Here is an 18,323-nt window from a genome sequence, read left to right as displayed (position 1 = left end):
TGCCCACTTCCCCGTCTCCCCTTCCTCTTCTGTCAAAAAGTTGTCACCGTGCTTGTAATCCCTGTTGGGACTTGAGCTCCAGGCCCAGACCTGGGCCCACGCTGGGGGTGTTGGGCAATGTAGGGGGCTCGGGTTGAGCCAGTGGAAGGACCGCTCCGGATGTTATCCGGTCCCCCTGTTTGGGCCACGCAGAGACCCGAGGCTTATCCACCCAGCCACCATGCACCTCATACCAGACACTGCTGCATGTGGGGACACACAGGGAAAACCCCACAAGGGTTTGGTAAAGACAAATTCTTCTTCTCCTCCTCCCCCCTCTTCCTCCTCCTCCTCCTCCTTCTTCTATACTGGGAATTGAACCCACGAGTGCTCTACCAGTGACTTACATTCCCAGCCCTTTTTATTTATTTTTTCTGAGACAAGGTCTCACTAAGTTACTGAGGCTGGCCTCAAACTTGCGATCCTTCTACTTCAGCCTCCCCAGCAACTGAGATTACAGGTATGCACCGCAGTGTCCAGCTGTAGATAAAGATTCTTAAGAACAGAAAAGCACTGAGGGTTCTCGGAATGCAGGGAGTGCAGGAGCCAGCCTGCATGGAGGGACCCTGGAGAGGGTGTGGTCATTTCTTTCTGGTGGAGGGAAGTCAGGAGTCTCCTGGAGAAGGTGACCTTTGGTGTCCCTGCCTGTGCCTGTTTCTGTTCTGACGGACACTGGATTAGTCTGCTCAAGCTGCTGCAACCTAGTATATTCCACCCTCCCTTGGGTATAGGTTCCGCATCCATGGATTCAACCCATCGCTGAAAGAAAGTACTAGAAAATCTTTGTGTCTATCCTGAGTATGTACTGATTTCTTGTCCCTGTCATTATTCCCTAAACAATAGAGTAGGACACCTACAACATCATTCAGGTTGTGTTAGGGTGGCCCTGGAACCCACTTCCCCTGGATACCGAGGGTGGCTGTACCACAGGTGGAGGGCTGAGACGGTGGACCTCTGTTTCCTCACGTCTGGGGTTGGCAGTCCAAGCCCAGGGTGTGGGCAGGGCTGCCTCTTCTGCGGCCTCTCTTCTTGGCCTGTAGGTGGATTTTCTCCCTGGGTCCTCCCGTGGTCCCGAGTGTCTGTGACCTCGTCTTGTTTTACAAAGACACCAGTCGTACTGGACAAGGCCCACCCTAGTGACCTCATTTTAACTGAATCACCTGCCTAAAGACCCTGTCTCCAAATAGAGTCACATTCTGAGGTTTTGGGGGCTAAGACCTCAACGTGTGAGTTTGGGGGTGTCATAGTTCAACTAGTTACAACCCCCTCCACCTTCACTCTGATCCCCTGGTCCCCAAAGCCCAACCTGGATCTTCTTAGAGGCAAATCAGGCGTCTTCTCCTGGGACAGCCTCATGTTGGGGGACATCACCTCCTCCCCTCGACAGGCCCCACAGGAAGGGACCCAGGTGAGAGGGAGGGAAGGATGCCTGGGTGCTGTCCCAAAGGTGGACCTCTGAGCCTCCACTGAAGCAGCCCACCCTGCCTCGAGCCTTTCCATACCTCCACGGGACTAGCGGGCAGCAATCGGGGAGGGGCAAAGCCCACCTTGGGGTTGAAAGAGGCCATTTGTCAACTCCCAGGCCTCTCCAGACCGACCCCACTTGAAGGGTGGACGCCCTTGGAATAGGTCTCACTTTGAACCCCAGAGCGAATCCCTGTCCACCTAAATAACAGAGGGATTCTCCAAAGACGAAGACTGTTTAATTGGGAGCTGCCTTGCAACGGGACCTGCTTTAGTGAACGCACAGTCTTCAGGGAGGCCGAGGAAGAGGGAGCTGTGGAGCAGAAGGAGCTGATAAAGGAGGATATTTTGAAAGACCTCTGAGCCCAAACCTTGTTGGCCACCTGTCCCTGCAGAAAGTCTCTTCTCTTTCTCACACTGAGAACTGAACCCAGGGGCGCCCTCCCATTCAGCCACTTCCCAGCCCTTCTTTATTTTGTATTTTGAGGCGGGGGCCCATGAAGCTGCCCAGGCTGGCCTCGAGCTTACACTCCTCCTGCCTCAGCCTCCCAGGAGCTGGGACCACAGACCAGGGCTGCCATGAGCTGCCAAGTGCTTTCTGTCAGGGTTTCTGTGGCCTTGCACAGGGCCGAGGTTGTGGCAGAGTGGGGTGACAGTCCTTGTTAGCAGGCACAGGTGTGTAAGGCCCGGCCCCTCCTTCATGACCTCACAGGTAGGTCTGTTTGTTGTCACCAGGGCTGTGCACAAGTGGCTCTGTTTTGATTTGACAGCTTTCAGTTCCACACGTGGAGGCGAGCAGGCGAAGGCAGCCTGGAGCCTGGCAGGTCTTGGGGCTGAGCAAACCACAGCAGGGGGTGGGCGGCCGGCCCTCCTGGGTCTGCAGGCAGTCGCTCAGGGCTCCTGGAGGTGGTTCCAAGACCATCAGCTCTTCTCCTTCCTCTGAAACCTTCAGCTACCCTCTTCTTTTCGCAGGAAAACTTCCCTGAGGATCGTCCTTCTTCCCTTACTCTCCACCCTAGCCCAGTCCCTCCCCGCCCTTCACTCAGATCTCCAGAGACCTGCAGACTGTTGAAACCATTCCCGTGTCTCCTGGGGGCCTCCCACTCAGGAGGCTTGGTCACGCTCCGTCAGCCACTCGTCCCTTCTTGGAGGGCTTCACAGCTTTGCTCCCGGGGGGCCCAGGGCCACCATCTCGCACTAGTCTAGGGGCCACCATCCACAAGTGCTCTGTGAGTTGCTGGGCTGGCCTTCAACTTGCAATCCTCCTGCATCAGCCTCCGAAGCTGCTGATACGTCCTTTGACCATTCTTAAGGTGGGACTTTGTCTATTTGTTAAGTTGTAAGAGTTCTTTATACATTCTAGATGCTAGGCACTTCAGATCCTGCACATGCTGTACGAATATCCATTCCCATTCTTTTCACTTAACATGTCCTTTTGAATAAGAGTTTAAATTTTGATGAAGTCCAAGTCATCCATTTTTCCTTTGTTGATTATTTTTTGACATATTTAAGAAATCTGAAGCAAAGGTGAGAAAGATACACTATTCTGTTTTCAATTTTGACTCATATCTAGGTAATTCATCCATTTTTGGATTTAATTCTTATATATGTCTTGTAGAAGAGGTCCAAATTCATTTTTTTTTTAGCAGAGATTAATCCAGGGCCACATGCTACTGAGGTACATCTCCAGCCCTCATATATATATATATATATATATATATATATATATATATATTTAAATTTAAGGCTAGCCTTGGAATTTTTTTTTTGTACTGGGGATTGAACCCAGGGATGCTTTAACACTGAGTCACATGCCCAGCCCTTTTTATTTTTATTTTGAGACCATCGGGTCTTACTAAGTTTCTTACGGCCTTGCTAAGTGGCTGAGACTAGCTCGAACTTGTGATCCTCCTGCCTCAGCCTCCAGAGTCACTGAGATTACAAGTGTGTGCCACTGCACCTGGCTCCAATTTCATTTCTATTTATATGTCTGTCTAGTTGTCCCAGCACCATTTTTTAAAAGAGATTATATTTTCCATTCAATAGTTTGTACCCTTATTGAAAATCAGTGATGGGTTTATTTCTGGATTCTCAGAATGAGAATACCTCTTTGAACACAGATTCAATAAAAAGTCCAAAAGAGCCATAGCATTTAAATGAGATTATATTAGCCTTAGAATAAGACAGTTAGACCTATCATAAGAAAAGCTAAAAATTAAAGAGACTTAAAAGACCAGCTTATCATGCAAATAACTTAACTGCTTTCAAGAAAAAACACTGGTGCTCTTTAAAGGAATACAACAAAACCAAGCAGTCCACCATAGCAAATTCCCAATGTGTGACACTCAGAGAGAAGAGGAACAGAAAAATATATTTACATAAGTACTGGGTTGAGTTTTCACAAATTTGATAAAAACTATAAATCCACAGATCCAAGATATTTGGTTAATTCTAAACAGGATAACCTCTCTCTCTTCTGTCTCTCTCTTACACACACCTCCCCATACAGACACATCAAATAATTGAAATCAAATAGTCAAACTCCAGTGACAAAGAGAAAATATCAAAACCAGTGAGAGAAAAATAGAAACTACAAACAAAGAAGTAGAGAAAAAATTAACTGGATGTAGTGGTGCATGCCTGTAATCCCAGCTACTCAGGAGGCTGAAGCAGGAGGATCCCAAGTTCAAGGCTAGCCTCAGCGACCTAGTGAGACTCTCAAAATAAAACCCAAGACGAGCTGGGGAAGTAGCTCAGTGCTAAGTCCTGACCTCAATGCTCAACACCACATACACATACACACACACAGAAAAAAAAAAGATAAAAAATTACAGCCGAATTCTCATAGGACATCACCCGAGTCAAAAGAATTCAAGGTATGAATGGAAAACCTGCTAGCCTAGTATTCCATATGGACTTAAATTCCAATAAAAATATCTTTCCATAGCAAATGTAAGTGAACACGCTCCCTGTGAAATGACAGCAGAGGGCACCCGTCACGGCATACCTACGCTATAAGAAATAGCACAAGACCTTTGGGCAAAAGGAAATCGACATGTTAGAGACGTCTGGGTGAACCCAGTGAATGAAGAGCAACTACGTGGACAGACAAACATAAAAGTTTATTTTAGTTTCTAAATTACTATTTAAAACTTGATGGTTAAAAATAAAAACGATATATTATGGAATTCATAAGTATGGACTTGAATCATGGACTATCAAAACCACATCAAAGTATACACTAGCAAAATTATATGTGGACTATAAAAACCATATGTTACTTATTAAAAACCCATCTATTTCCTCACACCCCCCCCCCCCCCGTTTCTTTATTTTACTTCGGCAGTGCTGGGGATTGAATCAGGCCCTCACCCACACGAGGCTGGTGCTCTGCCTCTGAGGGCCCCCAGCCCTTCCCTCAGAACCATGAGGGAGATTCCTGTGGCCTGAGGTGAGGGTTAGGAGAGGCTGTCTTCCGAGAGGACACAGGGCCAAGTCACAGGTGAGCGCTGTGCTGCACCGAGCTGGGCAGGGGTGTCTTGGAATCCCCTGCACCCATCGGGGCTCCACAGCTCTGCTTCCCTGGGAACCCCGGGACCTGTGGGAAACCATTGTGAGACAGACTGGGATGTGGAGGGTTTGCTCTGGGAGAAGACAGGTGGAGACAGGTGGAGACAGGTGGAGACAGGTGGAGACAGGTGAAGACAGGGGGAGACAGGGGGAGACAGGTGGAGACAGGTGAAGACAGGGGGAGACAGGGGGAGACAGGTGAAGACAGGTGGAGACAGGTGAAGACAGGTGGAGACAGGGGGAGACAGGTGGAGACAGGTGGAGACAGGTGGAGACAGGGGGAGACAGGTGGAGACAGGTGGAGACAGGTGAAGACAGGGGGAGACAGGGGGAGACAGGTGGAGACAGGTGAAGACAGGGGGAGACAGGGGGAGACAGGTGGAGACAGGTGGAGACAGGTGAAGACAGGTGGAGACAGGGGGAGACAGGTGGAGACAGGTGGAGACAGGTGGAGACAGGGGGAGACAGGGGGAGACAGGTGAAGACAGGTGGAACCACCAGGGACCCAGGGCTGAAACTCCAGGACAGTGTGAGGCATGTTGCTCACCTGGTGTACTGGATCCAGGTGAGGCTATAGGTTAAAAGGAAGCCAGCCGCCTGGCGGGCCCCCTGAGCAGGGTGAGGATTAGAGGCCAGGAGCCCTGCTGCTGCCTGGAGGTTTGGGGGCAGGAGGAGGAGGTATCTGGGGAAGGAAGATGGGAGGGGCACAGAGGCCCGAGGCTCCTAGGTCCCCACCTCAGGCCCTGGCCGTGCCCCATCTCTGAATCAGGTCTCCTGCTTATGCTGACCCTGCACAGCCAGGCTCAGGGAGATGTGGGGGAGCCCAGCAGGTGGACTCATCACCTGTGACCTCCTGGGGCAGTTCAGGACCTCAGGATCCAAGGGCTGAGAGGGGCTCAGGGTGAGGCCTCCCTGGGTCCAGCTCAGTGCGGCAGGGGGTGGCTGTCAGCAGACAGACCAGGTGCAGGGACTGGCCCTCCTGGCTCTCGGTGTGGTGGCATTGCCCAGGACCCCTGGGACTAGGAGACGAGAGAGGAAGGGCAGGGCTGAGTCCTTTGGCTCTCCTGGAGGCAGGAATGGAAGGCAGCCCCTCTGCGCCAGCACTGTGGGGGCAAGCAGGGAGCAGACCCCAGGTGAGAGGGGTGAGGAGGCTATGTGCAGACCTGGGCTGGGGGAGGGGCCCCAGCAAGACAGCAGGGGAAGCTGGGCAGGAGGGTGCATGGGCTGTGCAGGAGGATCACGTGTTCAAGGCCAGCCTGGGCAACTCAGCAAGACCCGTCTCTAAATGAAAGATAAAAAAGGCTGGGGATGTGCCTCGGTGGTTGGTGGTTAAGTGCCGTGGTGGGCAGGAGAGGACTTTGAAGTGCAAATCCGGGAGAGCAGCTAACCCAGCAGGTCTGGCCGGGGATACCAACGTGGGTGGTGTCATTGACCCTTTTCCTGAGGGCCACTGGGAGCCATGGAGGGATCCAAGGGAAGAAACAGTGTCCTATGTGGGTTAGAGAGAGATCCCTGTGGGGCCCAAATTGTGGCCACTTGGAGAGGGGCAAACAAGGGGCTAGCAGGCCAGAGAAAAGGCTGGCACAAGTCCAGACGAGAGGCCCAAGCCTAGGCGGGGCCGCGCCATGCGGATGGAGGAAGGAACAGCTCGAGACATTTCTTAGAAGTCGGGTTTGCAGAACTGCATGACTGATGGTGACTGTTTGGTAAGACAGATGTCGCAAAGAGACTCCTAGGGTATGGACTCAGGGGTCCCCAGGGAGATCAGGGAGTGCACAGGACAGTGCCCTGGACAGAGATTTATGAGGGCTTGGGGGCGGGTCATGCAGAGAGCAGACAGAGACCCAGGCCCAACTGTGGAGCTCAGGTATTAGGCTTCTTCTGGGAGACTGAGACGGCAAGGTCAAGAAGTGGCAGGAAAGAGGGGAAGAGAGAGCCACAGGAAGGGGGAGGAGGGAGAAGTCGGCCCAGAGCCAGCCCTGGAGGTGGGAGGGACTGTCAGCGAGGAGGTCACAGGGCTCAGCACCTGGCCACCTCCAAGGGAGCAGGCCCCGCCTAGCTGTGCCGCTGCCCGGAACACGAGCGGACAGGTTCTGTGGGGCATCTGGGACAGGGAGCAGTAACTGACCACCTGCAGTGTGTTGGGTGGTCATCAGAAGGTCACAGGGCCCAGCCATGCCTCCGGGAAGAGTCCCCTGCCGTATCCCAGGCCCTGGCTCCCCTTACCCAGTCAGCCCTGCCCGCAGGGACCTGGGCATCCTGGCCTGGCACTCACAGGTCACACTGAACCTGACAGTTCTCTTCACCACCCCCAGCTCCAGGGAGGACACATAACAGGTGAGGTGGGGGCCGTGGTCGAGTGGCCCTGGTGTGAGGGTGAGCTCTGGGGAGCGGAGCAGCCTCAGGCCCCGTGGAGAAGTGAGGGTCACTCTGATCCATGAGAAGGTTGGGGTGTCCCCTCCTACAGGCCCATGGCACTGCACAGGTATTGTTCCTGGGGTAGCCAGATTCCAGGATCCCGGGGCTGTGGATATCAGGGGATTGTTTCAGAGCTTGGCAGGAGACAGAGACCCAAGCCCTGGTAGGGACCCTGGAGTGGTCTGCCCCAGGCCTGTCATCCCCACCATCTGCACCCCATGGTCTCCCACAGGATGAGGAGCAGAGGATCCCACCCCAGTCCTTCCTTCCCCACCACAAGCACAGAGAGATGGTTCTCTTTGTAACTGTACTTCACAGTGTACCCCTTCTCCACCTGAAGAGGTATGAACCACCCTGGCTCCTCTGTGTGTCCCCAGTGTCCCCGCTGGTCTGCAGGTCCCTGAGTGGGTGGGATCTTCCCTGGGTCTCCTCCTATGCTCCGCCCACTGGGTTGTTCGTGGCTCCTGGGGAGTCCTGGTTTGTACCAGCCCCTGCACAAAACCAGTAGCCAGTGCAGAGATAGTCCTTGAAGATGCCAGGCTAGGAGACCTGCAGCGCATGGGGACAGAGACCCCCTGCACGTCCCCCACTCTCGCACCTCCAGCAGGTATCTGGGACCCTGAGCCAGGGATCCTTTGGAGAAAAGAGGGTGTTGGCTGCGCAGCCCCCACAGATTCTCTCCCTGCACCTCCCACTGGCCCCCAGCAGGGGCAGCAGCTGCAGCAGGGTGGAGGTGGAGGTCCAGGGCTCTGCCAGTAGGCACAGAGGGGAGGGCGAGTGGAGGGGAAGCACACAGCAACCCAGGAACGAGGTCAGACAGCCGACGACCGCAGAAGAGGAACCTCGGGACACCTGTCCAGGCCCCTGGAGCAGCCGCATCTACTATCCAGGTGGGGTCTCCGTGGGGGGCCACACCCAGCAAGGAGGACAGACCCCAAGCTCCTGGCCCCTGGTGGGCAGCCTCTCCTGCCCCGCCACTGTCCACACCAGGAGGTAGGCACCGCCTGGCCATCCACAGGTTCTAGATGCTCTGCAGGGTCAGGAGGGGCAGGCGGAGGAGACAGGGTGTCACACGTGTGGGAGGGTGGGGTGAGTGAGGTGGCACTGAACGATGGGCCACACACGGGCATCTGCTCCTCGCAGGGAAGTGGGGGTGGGGGGTGGCAGACTTCATCTCCGTCTTTGAGCAGTCCTCTAAGGTGTGAGCAGTGGGAAGCCCCAGATGTTCTGGGGGTGCGGTGCAAGGGCTTGTGGGAAAGCCCCCTCCCCGTGCAGCCAGAAGGTGACTACTCAGGAACACACGGGTAGGGTGGATGGGCCCAGGGCAGGAGAGGGTCACGAGGCTCTGCCTGGGTTTCCTGACCACAGCCTCCCCTTCCCCAGGTGTCACAGCGGTGACCATTCAGAGCCTGCCTGTGTAGTCAGGGTGGGGGAAGCCCTGGCTCTGGTGGCCCTGGGCTGTCCCCTTCAAGTCGGCGGGGTCACCACTCCCGACCTGAGGAAGGCGTGTGTCTGAGGGAGAACTCAGTGGGAGGATGGAGGCCAACTGCGCTCTGAAGACTCAGGGCTGGCTCTCCTGCCGTGTCCCCAGGCAGACCCCAAGAGGACACAAGTCACACGCCACCCTTTGATTCTCTGCCTCAGTCATGTTCTTATCCTGTCTGCTCTGGGGTCTCGGGAAACCCAAGTCTCAACCTCTTCCTTCATCACCACCTCCTCATCTTCATCCTCCTCCTGCTCTCTGGGGACATGGGTGGTGACTGAGCCACCAGGTGAGCTCTGCAGCCAACAGCCCTCACAGCTGTCCCACGGGGGACACTCTGGTTCCCTCCTGTTCAGCCCCTTCGTCAGCACACTGGTCCCCTCCAGGAGCCTGGAGACCTGGCAGGAGGAGGGACACTCTCCAAAGGGATGTTCCTCTGGGGCTGGGGTGGACCAGGAGATGAGAAGAACTTTCCAGACACCCTGAGGGGCTCTCAGAACATCCTGTGAGTCCACCTCACCTTCATGGGACCCTCAGGCAGGGCTAGGACAAGGGCTCCAGGGACAGGTCCACTTCCCAGTGCTCCTGGGCTCCCTGCTGGCCTGGGACCCAGGACCCCACTCTTAGCCTCCTGCCTCTCCCCACACTTTAGGGGGCCAGTTCCCCTCTCCCCTGGTCTGGCTGGTCCCTTCCTGCACTCCTGAGAAAGCTGCCTGGCCCTGTCCATCCTGCACTGGTCACTCTGAGCGTATATGCAGCTGGTGCTCGAGGTTGGGCCAGCACCAGGGTTGCGAGGCCATGGGGTCCCTGGATCCCAGCAGCAGGAGGAGAATGGTGACGTCAGTGAGCAGGGCAGCTGGGCCCTGGGGGCTAAGTCATCCAGGTGGCAGGCAGTGGTCAGAGGCACTGTGACACTGTCATTTCTCTCCTACCAGGACATTGGTCTGGCTGGCCTGAGGGCCAGAGCTCCAGTGTCCCAGGGCAGAGTGAAGGAGCCCTCAGGACCCAGGGAGGCCGCTGCCCTGCTGTGTGTGTTGTAGCATGAGCGGGTCCCTCCTGTGTCCATGGCCAGGGTTTGTGCATTGTGGTGTGTTTGTGTTGGTATCTGTGGCCTCTGTTTGTGTCTGAGGTAGGTGTGTGTGTGCATATGTGGTGTGCACGTCAGCATCTGGAGTGTATATGTGTCCTGCATTTGTGTCCATGGTCTTTGTGCACATGTCTGATGTGTGCATGTGGATTTTTGCATGTTTGAGCTGTGATGTGTCTGAGGTGTGTATGCATCTCATCTGCTAGTGCATGTGTGTGTCTGCAAGAGGAATATGTGTGAATTTTGAGGCGTGCCTGTTTATATGTGTGTATGTGTGTGTGTTTGAAAGTGTACCTGCATGTGCGTGTGACATGGTCACTCTCTGTGCATATAGGATATTTTTGGATCTGAGTGTGTATGTCTGTTGTCTGTGTGTGTGTGCTTGTGTGGACTGTGTATGCATCTGTATGACTGCCATGTTATGTGTGTGCATTTGCAAATATTAGTTTCTCAGGGATGATGTCCATGGGGGACATATTGAAGAGTCCAGTCCATCTCTAATTCCCCATAACATAATCCTATTTTGTTTCACTCCAAACTTCTCGTCACCAACCAGAATAACATGTAATATACTTCGTTATTATTTACCTGACTTTCTCACTATTAAGTTGTGTACCTAATGATGATTTTGTATCTCTTTTGCTTACTGCTGAATCCTTCCTAGAAAACAATGTGTGGCATAGCTGAGGTGCTCACTAGTTACTTTAAGAATGGAAATATAGAAATGCAAAACTAGAGTACTTTTCTAAGGGAGGACTATGTGCTCTTTAGAGCATCCTGTCTGCAGTGATCTGATTCCAGCCTGTTGTGCCTTTGTGCTATGTGACCATGCCCTAAGGGAGGGATTTTAGAAGGGCAAACCATTCCTCCCACACATGCACCTGCCTTCTGTCTCCTGGAGGCCCTTGGTGCCCACACAGTGAGCTGGTTTCATGGTTCATCCACAAATTCCTATCAAAACACTTGTGTTTCTTTTCCTCCTTTCTGGTTCTCTCATTAGTAATGAGTGAAGTAAAATATCTAATGTGTTAATTTTCCCTGTGTGACAGTCACGGTAGTGTCCCTCTTTGGGGAAATCGTCCTTGGATGGAGTAGTGAAGGAACCCAGCTGTGCCTCTGTGCACGGGGTCCCTGCTGGGTCTGTGCTCTTGGCCTTAGAGACAGCGCCCCAGGCCTCCAGGTGGAGCAGATCCTGGGGAGGCCACAGGTGAGGAGGAAGCTGGCCCAGGTGGGCCCCCACGCAGGCAGGGACCAGAAGGAGAGGTGCACAGGGAGGGGGGGGGATGCAGGCATGAGGTCGTCCCCATGCCCAGGTCTCAGTGGCACCCAGACTCCCTGGCCCTCCAGGACTCTGGGCTCAGGTCAGCCTGGGCTGAGAGGAAACTGCAGGAAGCATCTGGGCAGAAATTGGGCTGGGGCCTGCGGTGCCTGAGGCCACCTGGCAAGATGGACTCTCCAGACAGAAATGTGAGAAGACAGAGGGAAACCTCTGAGGGGAAAGGGGAATAAATTCAGACGAAGAGGGGGGAAGCCCTGCAGGTGTGGGCTGCCTGGAGCAGGCTGCTCACCAGAGCCAACCTGATTCTCCCAGGGTCTGGGAGTGCTCTAAATGCCACTGTGAGTGACTCATGCTCCTTACCAATGCTGTCCCAAGACAGCATGGCCACTCCCACCTGGTCACTGGGGATGTCCCTGGCTAACCCCCCCTCCCCTCAGGACAGCCTGAATCCGTAGCTAACACCCCTGGGGACAAAAAGCCCCAGCCTGGACACATGCCCACAGGGTCCTGGGCACCCTTGACCAGCTCACAGACAGCGTGTCACCAGGCCCCTCTCTAACCCACCTCTGCACTGGAGTGTGGCCAGGGCTCTGCTCAGGGACCTCCATCCACCAGGAGACTCTGCCCAGGGACATCCCTGCAGAGGGGCTGCCACTGACTGCGGTGCTTTTGTCCAGATGGGCTGTGATGTCCCCGGTTAATGGCCCTTTCTCAGACCTGGACACCCTGGGCCTGGCAGCACCTCACACCCATCCTGCGCCCCTTCTGGACGCCCCGATGCCTGGTGCTGCACTCCCTGAGGCTCCCCCCATCCTGGGCTCCTCCTGGCTCCCTGCTGCTTCCTCCTCACTCCCCCTCCAGCACCACAGGCCCCAGGCTCTCCTGTAGCCACTCTAGCCTTGACGTGGTGGCCCAGACTCTGTCCACTGGACCCTCCCGCAGCCCCAGCCTCTCCCTGGCACTTCCCGTCTCCACCTGGACGTCTCAGAACACAGACACAAACTTCCAGAAGTCAAAATAAGGCCGGATCTTCCCTCGAAAATGTCTCCTCCCACAGAGTTGGCAGTTTCGATTCCGAGATTTCCAGGGAACCCCAGTGGCGACACCCTGTGGTCTTCTGTGACCTCAGTGATGTGTGCGGACTCATCGTCAGCGTCCACTCAGCTGTGAGCTGGAGGCGGTGGGCTCTGGGCTGCTGCCCAGTGTGCAGTGTGCCACCCTCAGCCAACCTGCTGCTTCCCGGGTGCCCAGAACCAGCTTCCCACCCAGACCGTCACTACCCTGCGCTGCGTCCCCCTGTTGGCCTCCTGGCCCACCCCACCCTGTGCAGGCTTCCTGGGCGCTGCAGTCGGGGCGACCCCATTAAAGTAGGTCTCAGTTCATGTCACTGCCCATCTCTCTCCAAAAGAGCCTTCCTTTCAGGTCCTGCTTCTTTTCTGAGCATGTGGCAGGTGACAATCCGTGCTGAGAAGCTGGTTCACATCTTCAGCTAACATCTGCCACCTGCTCCACAGCAGACCCACGGCTCCCTCATCTTCTTTCTCCAAACATGGTTTTACAAAGCCCTCTGGTGTTCTTTGCCTCATAGTATTTTAATTGCTCTAAGTAGACCTTCTGTTTTCTGGAATTTCACAGTTCTCCCTATCCCCAGTCACTCTTCTGCTCAAGATGCAGAATGACTCAGATGAATCTACGTGGAATGTTGTAGAAGTCGGGATCTGGTCAAGCACCTAGAACAACTGGCAAGTTATCTGCTGAAGGAAGAGGGGATTTCACAGGTGGCCGCTGACCCTGTTCTCAAACCCTGGTGAGTCCAGAGGCCAGTCAGGGGTGAAAGGAGGAGCCAGACTGGGGCTGCTGAGCCGGGATCCTGCGGCACAGAGGTTCGCTGGGCCTGAGGAGAGGGAAAGGCCCGTGGAGCGCAGTGCTGACCTTGGCCCTGCTTTTCCTGCCCCAAATGCCAGGGCAAGCTGCTGGAGGCTCCTCATGTGCAGTGAGGGGCAGGTCCTGCTGATGCGCAGGGGGTGGGGGAGGCAGGAAGGAGGGGAGCTGAGGGGAGCTGGCTCCGGGAGTGGTTTTGCCTGAGGCTGAATTTAGAAGCACTTTGGTGCAGGTGGGCAGAGGTAATAGGGATGGGGGACACGGGGAAAGGGGCCAGGTCTCTGGTTGGCTGTGGGGACAGAGTGCCATCAGGGGGATGGAGAACCAGCAAGTGAAGGGGGTTTAGGGCTGTGTTAGCCACGCACTTCTGAGGTTGAGACCCAGGACCCCAAGTCACTGCCTCTCCCTGAGCCAATCCCTAGGGCTGGGGAGGAGCCAAACCCCTGGGCAGTTCTCAGAAGAGGAACCCCACACTTACATGGAATTGGAGCTCATCCCCTGGGCACAGAGGGCGGAAATCTCAAGGCCAAGGACTCCACTGGTGGAACCCCTAGGTCCAGAGCCGAGAAGGAGCAGAGGCGTTGTCCTGCCTCTGTCTTGGGTGCTATTCTGGAGCAGCAGGACCAGGACCAAGACCCAGGTAAGGGTCCAAGGTTTCCCATTCTGAGGTGTGTTTCTGAGCACCACTGTGTACACCAGGTGTGTCACCTCCTGCTTGCTGGAAAGACATCCAGCCTCATCCACACACATGGCCGTTGGTCCCGCAGATGTTTTGGGTAGGAGATGGGGTGTGGGTAAGGTCCCGCCCTTAGGGTTCCGCTCCACCCAGGGCCCTCACAGCACTCCATCTGAAGTCCCTTCCTGTGAGGGGAAACAGGGGCATCTTGTAGTGAAAGGGAGGAAGTTGGGCCGCCAAAAGAGGAATTCAAGACTGTGAAAGAAAAAGTCCCCAATCTTGGGCACGCGCGCGCAGTAGCCCAGGGACTGACAAGTTAACTTTCACCAATTAACACCATTAGCACTGAGGTTTGCTCCCGCTCTGTGCATTTTTGGGTGGAGAAAGATACTTTGGCTTGGGCAGAGGAAAAGAGATCATGTGAAATTCAGCTGTCAATCAGGGTGCCAGTCAACACCAGATCTCCCCCCCCTCCAGAAGGCAGGGAACCAGCACAGCCCTGTAAAAGCCAGCTCCACTGTGCCACGGCACCTTGAGCTACTCCCCAGCTCAGCCTGCTCTGCGACACTTTCTCTTGCAATGAACCTCTGTCTCACCTGCCAGCCTCTCCTGTCCCCTCAGTTCTGTGCTTGGGATACCAAGAACCTGGACCTGGGACCCCAGCTCCCTAGCGGTGCCCAGTAAGATCTCTGGCAAGACAGCCAGGAGGTAAACAGAGGTGCCAGCCAAGGTCGGTGAGTCTTTACTCTCTGCCACACTCTTTGCAGGACTCGTTGGGATTTGGGGTTTCATTGTGTTTTCCTTTTTACCTCCTGATGAGCCTGTGACCCCCCACTTCTCAGCCACTGCTGTAGTGAGCCCCAAAGTTAGACTTAATCTGTGCTGGAAATAAGACAGAGCTCACCAACGCAGGCACGTTGTGCAATCATCCAGTGGCCCCAACGCCACGGCCTTTCTAAAAGGAAATAAGCTGGACCAGAGCTCAGTCCTCTTTGCTGACTGCTTCTCTGCTTGGGGCGTCCCTCTGGGCCCCCGTGCCCTTCTCACCTTTTTGCAAGCTCTCATTCCCTCTCGGCCACTCTCCCCTGGCCTTGCTTGTGGATGTCACCTCCTCCCAAACACCTCCTGTCCCTTCTGTGATGTTCATCCCAAATTCCCTGCCTGTGAGGAATGGGGGGTATTAACTGTGGTTAATCTGGATGACTGGACGCCATTGAAGGGCCCCGGGACAAGCCAGGGAATTCCGAATTCCCCTGAAGGGGAGTCAAAGTCATCGCCAGCTAGACCTCGTCTGTGGGAGACAGAACAATGGCCAGAAGCCCCTGTGCAAACCTTAATGGCCTCTGCCAAGCCCCACTTCTGTGCATCAAGACCTCCTGGGGATCCTAAGGCAACCACCCCAAATCCAGATGCTCTCTTGTCTCTCGGGGAGACAAACAACCCCTCCATACCTCCCACCAGAGGAGAAAGGGCCTTACTGAAATCGCAGCCACTGTGGGACATGCCTGGCTGCTCTCTCCTTCCTGTACCCAGGACTCTGCTCTCTGTCAGGTCCTCTCGATGGTGACTGCACAGGGAAGGAGTTTTCTTTTCTTCAGAACATTGTCCTGAGATCCACCCTCTCCATGGACCTCATGGGCTCCCACATTTTTAAAACATCTGGGTTGAGACTGATTCAAAGGGCTCTGTGGTCTGACGTAGCTGTTCATATGCTCCTTTACTAGAATAATTATGGCCATTTCTTAAACAAACTTCTTCTTTTGTGAGCTCATGGTTTTTCTGGTGAATTCATCTTGGTCCTGCACATCGGAAATAATATTTTGTTTGTTCTGATTTGTTTCATTTTGTCTAACTGGAGTTTTTTAAGCCTATGGGGTTTCTTTTTTTCCTGCCGACTTTATTCAGAGGTCAATTAATCACGGTTTAATTTTCAAATACCCTGGAAAAGGAAAGAGATCATCCCCTTGGGGTGACGTGGATCTGCCTTGTGGATGGACAGCTGGCCACCTGAGCCGTTGATTCAGTCCAGACATGATCGGTACACCCTGCCTCAGCCTTGCCACCTGTCCAGGCCTCCCGGGTCCATGTCCTACTCTGTGCTCTCACACAAAGGACATCTGTGATGGACTCTGTCTTCATGTACAGGGAGTCAAATCTGACAGTCCGTGTAATATTTCTTGTCTGTTTTCGGGTACCTTTTTGCACACCTGTGTTTTGCATGTGATACATGCTCTGTATCATTTTCATGACACCAAAATTGGCTTATAAGTAAATGAGCCCTCATAAATTCAAAGAAATGGAGCCAAGTAACTTTTATGACTTAAGTAAGCCCTTAATATAAAGGTCAATTTATTTATTTATTTTTAAAAGGTCAATTTAAACTGGTTAAAAAGATAAAAGTAGATGTCACTGAAATTACTAACCCTTGTTTTTTTCTAGGTGGTCAGCCAATCAAGAGAGCGTTGGTTTCTATTAAATATTTATAGTGTCCATTGCTTTTAAGGTTTTTCTTCATCAGGAAAAGATGGCTCAAAGTTTACTAGTTTTAACTTATATTTGGTTTTCATCGGTAACCTAAGGTTAACAGTTAAAATGGGTAAATTAGGTTTCACATCAATGAGATCAATCTTTATGAATGTGTTTGTTAAAGGAGACATAGGATTAATTTGCAAAGTTAAAATACAAAGCATCAACTCCTAAATATATATCTACGCACTCTGGCTTCTTACACTCTATAAGAAATATTTGGTTCTACTAAATGTGTTTATATATATTGTTGGTAAGTGAAAAATCATTTTGATTGCTTTATTTCTGGGTTTTTCACTAAAAGCAAGGTCACCAACATTTAAGACTCTAACAGATGTGATTCTACATGTAAGAAGTGCAAAAGGTTTCAAATGTGTTCACATTTAAAATTATGTAAGGATTTGTCTAAGGTTGAATTTTTATATGATGATATAAAAACCCAAATCTATTCCTCTTAAAACAATGAAGTCTCTTAGAACATTAATCTCTCTTTTCTATCAAGATAATTTCTTGTTTCTATTAGGTGTTATTACTTAGGGTAACTAAGTCTTAAAGAATTAGGGAATCCTAGCTAATTTAAACATTTTAAATGATTCTTTGTAACCATGATTAAACAAACAACACTTATTTTAGGTTATCAACACCCTAGGCATATGTGACTAGAGATATGTATGCTTCTGAGAACTAAATATGTTTGTCCAAGCATTATTTGAAAGTTATTAACATGAAAGCTACTTAAGTTTAGCATCAGATAATAAATCTATTTCTGATCAATAACACTTCTTATTAACAATTTATAAAAGATTTTATAAGTGATTGAGTTGATAAATTTATGAGTCTTTGTAGAGGCTAAATAGATGCCAAAGATACATTATTGATATTATAGGAATTATGTTTCTTAGTTTAGAGCTTTTATACAAACTAGGTAAGTTCTTGCTCTTGTTACTTTCCCTTGGAAACTCTTGCCTGTAAGATAATAAGCCATCACCTATTGGACAGATAGGATACAATGCTGACTTCCAGTACTAGTACTAACCATGATTAGATGGTAACTGTGTGATTATAGACTTTAAGGTTAACACCATGACTCCACTTCAAGACTCTTTAAGACTGGATGTTTAAGACCAAAACTGGATGTTTAAGACCAAAGCCAAGGAAGTAGAAGTGATGAGGAAAAAGCAGCCAATATTTTGGCCTTTATCTTATAAGGTCAACTGGGATCCAGGGAATGACAGGACCCCTCAAAGGGCCCTGCAACTCCAGTGTCACCCAACCTCCTAATCAGGGGAATCCTGAGGACCCTAGAGAACAGGAAGCCAACCCGTGTACATTCTGCAAAGAGGGGGGTCATTGGTTAGGAAAATGTTCCTGATGCTTCCAAGAGAAGCACATGTGGTCAAAAAGACCCTGACCCATCCTGGCAAATGGCACAATTGGTAGAGGAAAAAAATCAAAGGATCCAAGAGGTTGCTCACATGTTCCCAATAGTGACCCCTGAGGAATCTCAGCCGACCCTGACAGGAGATAGGAAAATGGTCTACCTTTGAAGACTCAGTCTTAAACACCCAGCAGGAAAGTATAACCAAGCCACAGTCAAACATGGATGTTTGAAAGAAAAGACAGTGGATCTCTTGATGTAAGTTGAGATGTGTACATGAGCCAGCCCTCCCAAGAGGAAGGAGCACTGGGGGGTTGTCATAATGAGAGGCTGCTGTGTGGGAGAGGCTAAGAATAACTACCACAAAGCACCGATAGAGACCCACGTCTGTCCTGAGTCAATTTGAGCCTAACCTTGCAGACCTACAAATCCTCCTAACCATCTACGTGAGCAGACTCAATGTGTATTTTTGGTTTTGCTAGCATATCTACCCCAATATGAATAGAGCCCCTAATGACCATC

The sequence above is a fragment of the Spermophilus citellus genome (genome assembly GCF_964194105.1).
Source record: "Spermophilus citellus genome assembly, chromosome: 18".
Classification (NCBI taxonomy): domain Eukaryota; kingdom Metazoa; phylum Chordata; class Mammalia; order Rodentia; family Sciuridae; genus Spermophilus; species Spermophilus citellus.
The sequence above is the reverse complement of the archived record's forward strand: the minus strand, read 5'-3'. Positions refer to the sequence as shown.